Genomic DNA, 5,935 nt, shown 5'->3' on the forward strand with positions numbered 1-5,935 from the left:
GAATTTCTCGTGTGTATCACGTAGGCGAAGTCCGGAAGCAACGCTAGGGTCTTAGGTCACTGGAGATGAGCTGCGAACCGGGTAACACCGTGTTTTTGAGTCGGACGGCAATCTTTTTCATCGTACCAAAATAAGATTATTTTCAATTACTGTATCTTTGAACTTGTCAAATGCTTGATAAAACTGTAAAGACAAAAGGTTCTCATCTTGGCCAATGTCCTGGGTTTGGCGAAAAATAGGAGGCTTTCTATCCGCCACATACTGACAGAGGAGCGACATCCACCAGAAATCACAAAAGTAATTTGCTGCACCAACTACAGACTCGAGATTTTAAAAAAATACTTTATGAAAAACTCATCAGAAACGGTAATTGAATAAATAGTAACGTTTTCGGCATCTGTGTGTCATTTCCAACGTTCAGGATATCAAGTCCACAAATAGAAATTACTGAACACAATTTCACCAAAACATTCCAATGCCTCGTTAAGATTTAAAATTGAGGAAAATATTATTAGTCCCTAAGTATACAATTTTTGAACTATTCGTTCAAGTTTCGTTTTCCATTTCAAGGAAGTTTCCTAAAAGTGACCTTTTTATTGCAGACTCGCTCTTCGTGCTGTTGGTATCATCCACATAGCGAGAGACAATTAGGGCCAATGTACGTGTTATTAACTAAGTTTAAGTACGTTCCGTACAACATAGATCCAGCTACAAAAGTTTTCTTTTTCTGTCATTATATTTTGGATTACATATAATCATTTTGTTTACCGTGCTGAGAGGAGGCGAAATGGGGCGGAATATAATTAATTGTATGGACAATGTCGGATCCAGTAAAGTATCTGATCCCAGCTGAAGTGCCCACTTGTTCCGCAGCTCCACTCCTGATGGAGCCCTGCTATCTTTCAGACACACTGGAGAAAATAAACTACCTTATTCATGGCCTGCTAATTAACATTCTGTTTTAATTGAAACAAACATTTCAACACTTTGGTTGCACCGACTTCTAAATGCAAGATTATTGTTTTTAGATTAATACCACACCGGCGTTGATTTTAGAGGAAACCCATAGCCTGTCAATGCAAAGACGAGTTGTCTGGGCAAACAGGGAGTGATGTATCACGATGTTAACAGTAGGTGGCACGATAGGCACCAACTCCCTCTTCATAAGGCGACAGACAACTGTCGAATGACAGGAAATTTTATTTTTATATTGAATCTGTAAGCAACGATTGTGCGTTTTGTCGGATTGTTGTTGGTTGTTTCTTTATTTCGTTTGAGGAAGTTGTTAAGTTGTTATGACTTGCAGAGATGAATAAAACCTGCTGAGAAACATCGCTGATTGAATTCGCACCTTATGAAGGTCCGTTGTCCCCGTCATTGATTTCCGCCTCTCTAAACCTCGTGCGCGATTTGTTTTGTCTGTATCACAAATCGAAGAGTCGATTTCAACACAACTTTTCAAAAAGAGTTCTACTTCATTATACTGTCCGCCACTAAGGTCCACAGAAATGCTCTTTGACTAATAACCCACGGGACTGAATGAGTTAATCGCACTGACTGACGGAATTAAGCAGACTGGAGTTATCATCCTCAGTAGAAGAAGGGTTCATAGAATACCGAAATGTATCATATTTGCGGTGCATCTTTAAAACAAGGCGTTGATCGATGGAAATTGTGTTATTGTGATAAAGAATTGTTTTGAATTCATTTCTTTAAAGATTGGACGTGGTATTTTGAAGGTTGATATAAGTAGAAAGACAAATTTAGATGCAAAAATGATTTATTACAGTGATTTAACCACTGGAACTTACACTGTTAAGTCTAAATTTCTTTCTCAAAGCAGTTATGAAATACCTCAAGAAAACAAATATATTAACCGTGAACTCTACACAGATAAACAAAAAAAAACATGATGTTGGCTAGTATCTGTGGATGGCAGACGCAGCATAAGCTTATAATAAACGCCTGGGACAAGACACAGGCACACTTACACCCAGTTTATCCCTAAATTAGCGGTCTGTCTTTTCTGAGGTGGAATTTAGAGACAAAAATATTTTCCTTACTTAGTCAGATTCCATCGAATCAATATTTCTTTCGCCGGAGCTGATACCCAGGATAAAACGTTCGCTGTTTGTTTTCCAGTTTTACTCTGTTAAATAAACACAATCGAGATTTCAATCACAAATAAGAGAAAACCTGCAGATGCTGGCAATTCAAACAACACACACAAAATGCTGGAGGAACTCAGCAAGCCAGGCAGCATCCAGGGAAAAGAGTACAGTCGATGTTTCGGGCCGAGAACCTTCAACAGGATTTCAACAGAAAAAATACACCAATATTTTTTCCTATGGAAGTCATCCGGGAGAGTTGATATTCAGAATTTACTAGAACCTACAAATTGCCCAGTGTTTCAGCTGCGTTCTATTAAGCCTGATGCTGTTTCTCCTTCACCCAAAACAAAAAGGGCCATATAGGTATTAATGTAGCATTTTATATGAAGGCTTTGCTTGCATAATGAAAACCGCTGGCTGTCAGTCTGTTGGGATTCCAATCCGTGGCACTGCGATCAGTTTAATTTATCAAACCGGTGGCTAGCAGGATCTAGCGGAACACACACAACATGCCAGAAGAACTCTGCAAGTCAGGCAGCACCTATGGAAGTGAATAAACAGTCGACGTTTCGGGCCGAACCCTTTCATCATCAGGGTCCCGCGAGGGGTCTGTGTATATAAGCTATCTCGTGTATTTGTACTTTGTCTTTTTAAAAAAAAATAATATTGTGTTCTTTTGTGGGGCATCGGATCCTGAGCAACAATTATTCCGTTTTTCTTTACACTTGTATACAGGAAATTACATTAAAAAATCTTCGCCAAACTAAAATATTTTTAATTTAACATTTCTATTTTTTTTTCAAAATTAACTGTTAACTTCTCCGTGTCAGTTTAAGATAGGCTTTAAAAGCTAAATATTCCAGGAGGGCCCAGAGAATCTTCAATATCTGAGGAATCTGTGAAGCCTACGGATAAAATCGAGGAAGACCTGCTAAGTGGAGAAACTGTTTGGCAATTTGTGTTCAATCAACAGAAAAAGTAAAGCTAATTGTTCCTCCGTTGATTTGGTAGTGCAGGCCGGTTATAGGTCCAAGTAGGGGATTATGTATTTTGGGTTTTTCGTGATTCACTTTGGGTTTGGTGGAGATGGTTGGTTGAAGCTATCGTTGCTGTGTTCCCGAGTACCGTGGTTTGGAGCTGACCATGGATTTGGCCGCTGCAGAGATGTCAACGTAGCTTCCATGCCCCGAGAAGGTGAGACGGGCTGTAAAGGGCTATACAATGAGTGAGTGTTGGAAGTGGACAGGGCACCAGGAGAACGAAGAAAAGAGGGATGGTATGGGAGGGGGGGGGGTGGGTGGGTGGAATCGCACCGCATCTGAGCGAGGAGAAAGTGTGAATGCCCGCAAGAAAGTGAATCTCAGGGTTGTATATGGTGACATATCTGTACGTTGATAATAAATTGACTTTGAACTGAGATTTGGTGTAATTACATTTAATTAGAAGGACGCTGTCTTTATCAACTCGTTTATCAAATTTCAGTCATAAAGTTGGCAATTAGCTCTGAGAGAGACGGCTGAGGCACGGATGGGGACGAGGTTGAGATTAGGGTAGGCTAAGATAAACTGAAAAGAATGCATGAAAAGAAAAATGAAAACACAGAAAAAAACATTCTGTGACGCGGCAAATATTTAGAAAAACAAAATTATTCGATACATGCAAGATTTATTTTAATTCTGCGCGTTATCTTTAGTATACAAAAACTTAAAGAACTTCAGTTTATTACAATTAATTGTTTTCAAAACAATTATTGATTTCCTTTCGAAAAGAAAACTTATTTGAAAGAATGATTTCTTTTAATGTTCCGAAAACCGCTTTCTACGTGCGATGTATGTACATATACAATGAAGATACAAGCAAATATTAAATATTTTCCCATAGCGCCTGGAAATTGTAGGGGATGGAGGAATAGATTGAAAAGTCAGTGGGTTGTGAGGGTTATGAATTTACAAAGAAGACTACCGGAGTGGGGAGATGGCTTAGAATAAATACTCTTTCGCAGAAATTCAGCAGATCGGGACATTGCCATGGGAAATAACTGCGGCGGAGACCTCGCATTTTCTTAAGAGAACATTGTATATTTATTTGAAGCAGTGAAATCTTCTGCGAGAATGCACGGCGGTAAGAGCGGTGAAACAAGAAGCCTGCGCGGGCATCATGGTCGTGTATCGTATGTTGTAAACTTAGCTGGCGCAGTATAAGACAACTGGAAATGTTCACAGACGCATTAAGATGTTTCTACCCTTATCGAGTTATCGGACTTCAGCTAACAACCTGAATTAAGTTCCGATATATTGGACTTGAATAACTGTAACATTATCTGGGTCCAGCTGAAGTGACTTAGGCATTAAATTATGGGAAATTCTTGAACAATAGTTACTGAAATATTTCCTCCAAGACGCGGTTTGCAAACGGGACACTGAGAGCTGCTAATGACTGAATGTTGTCAAAGCAGATTTCTTTGGTTTCTTTATGGATCCACATTTGGCTTTTGCCATTTGCAGGGTTCATGTGCTATTGACGGCGCGTTGAAAATCAACGGATTGTTTGGGAAACTCTCTGCCTCGTTACTGGTTTCAATTTAGATCATCGCGCGCACACATTTTCTTTTAAACTCGTCTCTTATCCGTGAAACGCGAAAATATCTGCTTTGTCTTAATTTAAATTGTATTGTTGGGCCAGAATTTTTTTTTGTTAATCAATCTGACTATTTTTCTGGTAATTGTCTTACCACCAGCATTTATTGCTCCGAGTATTAGGACTTGTCGACATATTTTGACACACTACGTTATTCTATAAAGACGTCTCACTAGGCATCTGCCGATGATTCACTACCCACAAAATATATTTTCCGCTCACTCAGTATACGTCTACAATTGAAAAAAAAATCACCTCTGGCATCGTGGAACACGCTACTTGCCACAGAAGGAAATCCTTCTCAATTCTTATCTGGACTTTTTTTTTAACTTCATGACAAGTTAATTCAACAAAATAATAGGGATGTATCATTTTAGGAGAGTCCGCTATTAACCACTGAATGAGACTTTTTAACCCCCCCCCCACCCCCACCCCCACCTTGACTCTTACCCAACTAGGACTTTGTTCTTGTTATTGGATTTATTTGAAACTTTGCTTTGCTGAAACGTAATTTTTGTTTACACTTATTAATAACGAAGGCTTGTGTCCCGCGCTATCAAAACGCTGCTGTCGGAGACTTAATGGGAAATAAAAGTACTGCTTTGAATCGTTAAAACCATTAGAACACTCCAAAAAGCGGACTACAGTGAAGCAGAAACCTGTTGACTGATACTTAGACCATGTCCCATATTAGGACAAAAGTAGAAAATGATAATTATATGTGCACTCACATTGGTCCAGGAGGACAATCGCCGCCAGCTGATAGGGCGCTAGCGGCGTGATTGACAGGTTACCGCCTCCTGCCGTCTGTAACTGACACGCGTGTAGCTGGACGGGTGAAGTATGTCCACCGCTCTCCTGCTTGTAAGTGCTGACAGATCAAGGCAACAAAATTCAATTACCAGCCCTAATTGCGCTCAGAGTCCACCCGCGGCGTGCCCAGTCCATGTCACTCCATTTGGCCCATTGGACAAGACGGAACCCCCGTTTCTTTCTTTCTCTCTCTCTCTCTCTCTCTCTCCCCCCCTCCCCTCTCCCTCTCTCCCTCTCTCTCCGTCACTCTCAAAGCCCTTATATATTTTTTTCAGTAATAATCTTCACACTGGATTCCGTCTGGGAGTTTGGGGAAAAGAAACTTATAAAAAAATCTGTCTCCTGCACACATACAGAGCAGAGCCCGACGTGGA

This window comes from Hypanus sabinus, chromosome 10 (assembly GCF_030144855.1).
Source record: "Hypanus sabinus isolate sHypSab1 chromosome 10, sHypSab1.hap1, whole genome shotgun sequence".
In the NCBI taxonomy this organism is placed as follows: domain Eukaryota; kingdom Metazoa; phylum Chordata; class Chondrichthyes; order Myliobatiformes; family Dasyatidae; genus Hypanus; species Hypanus sabinus.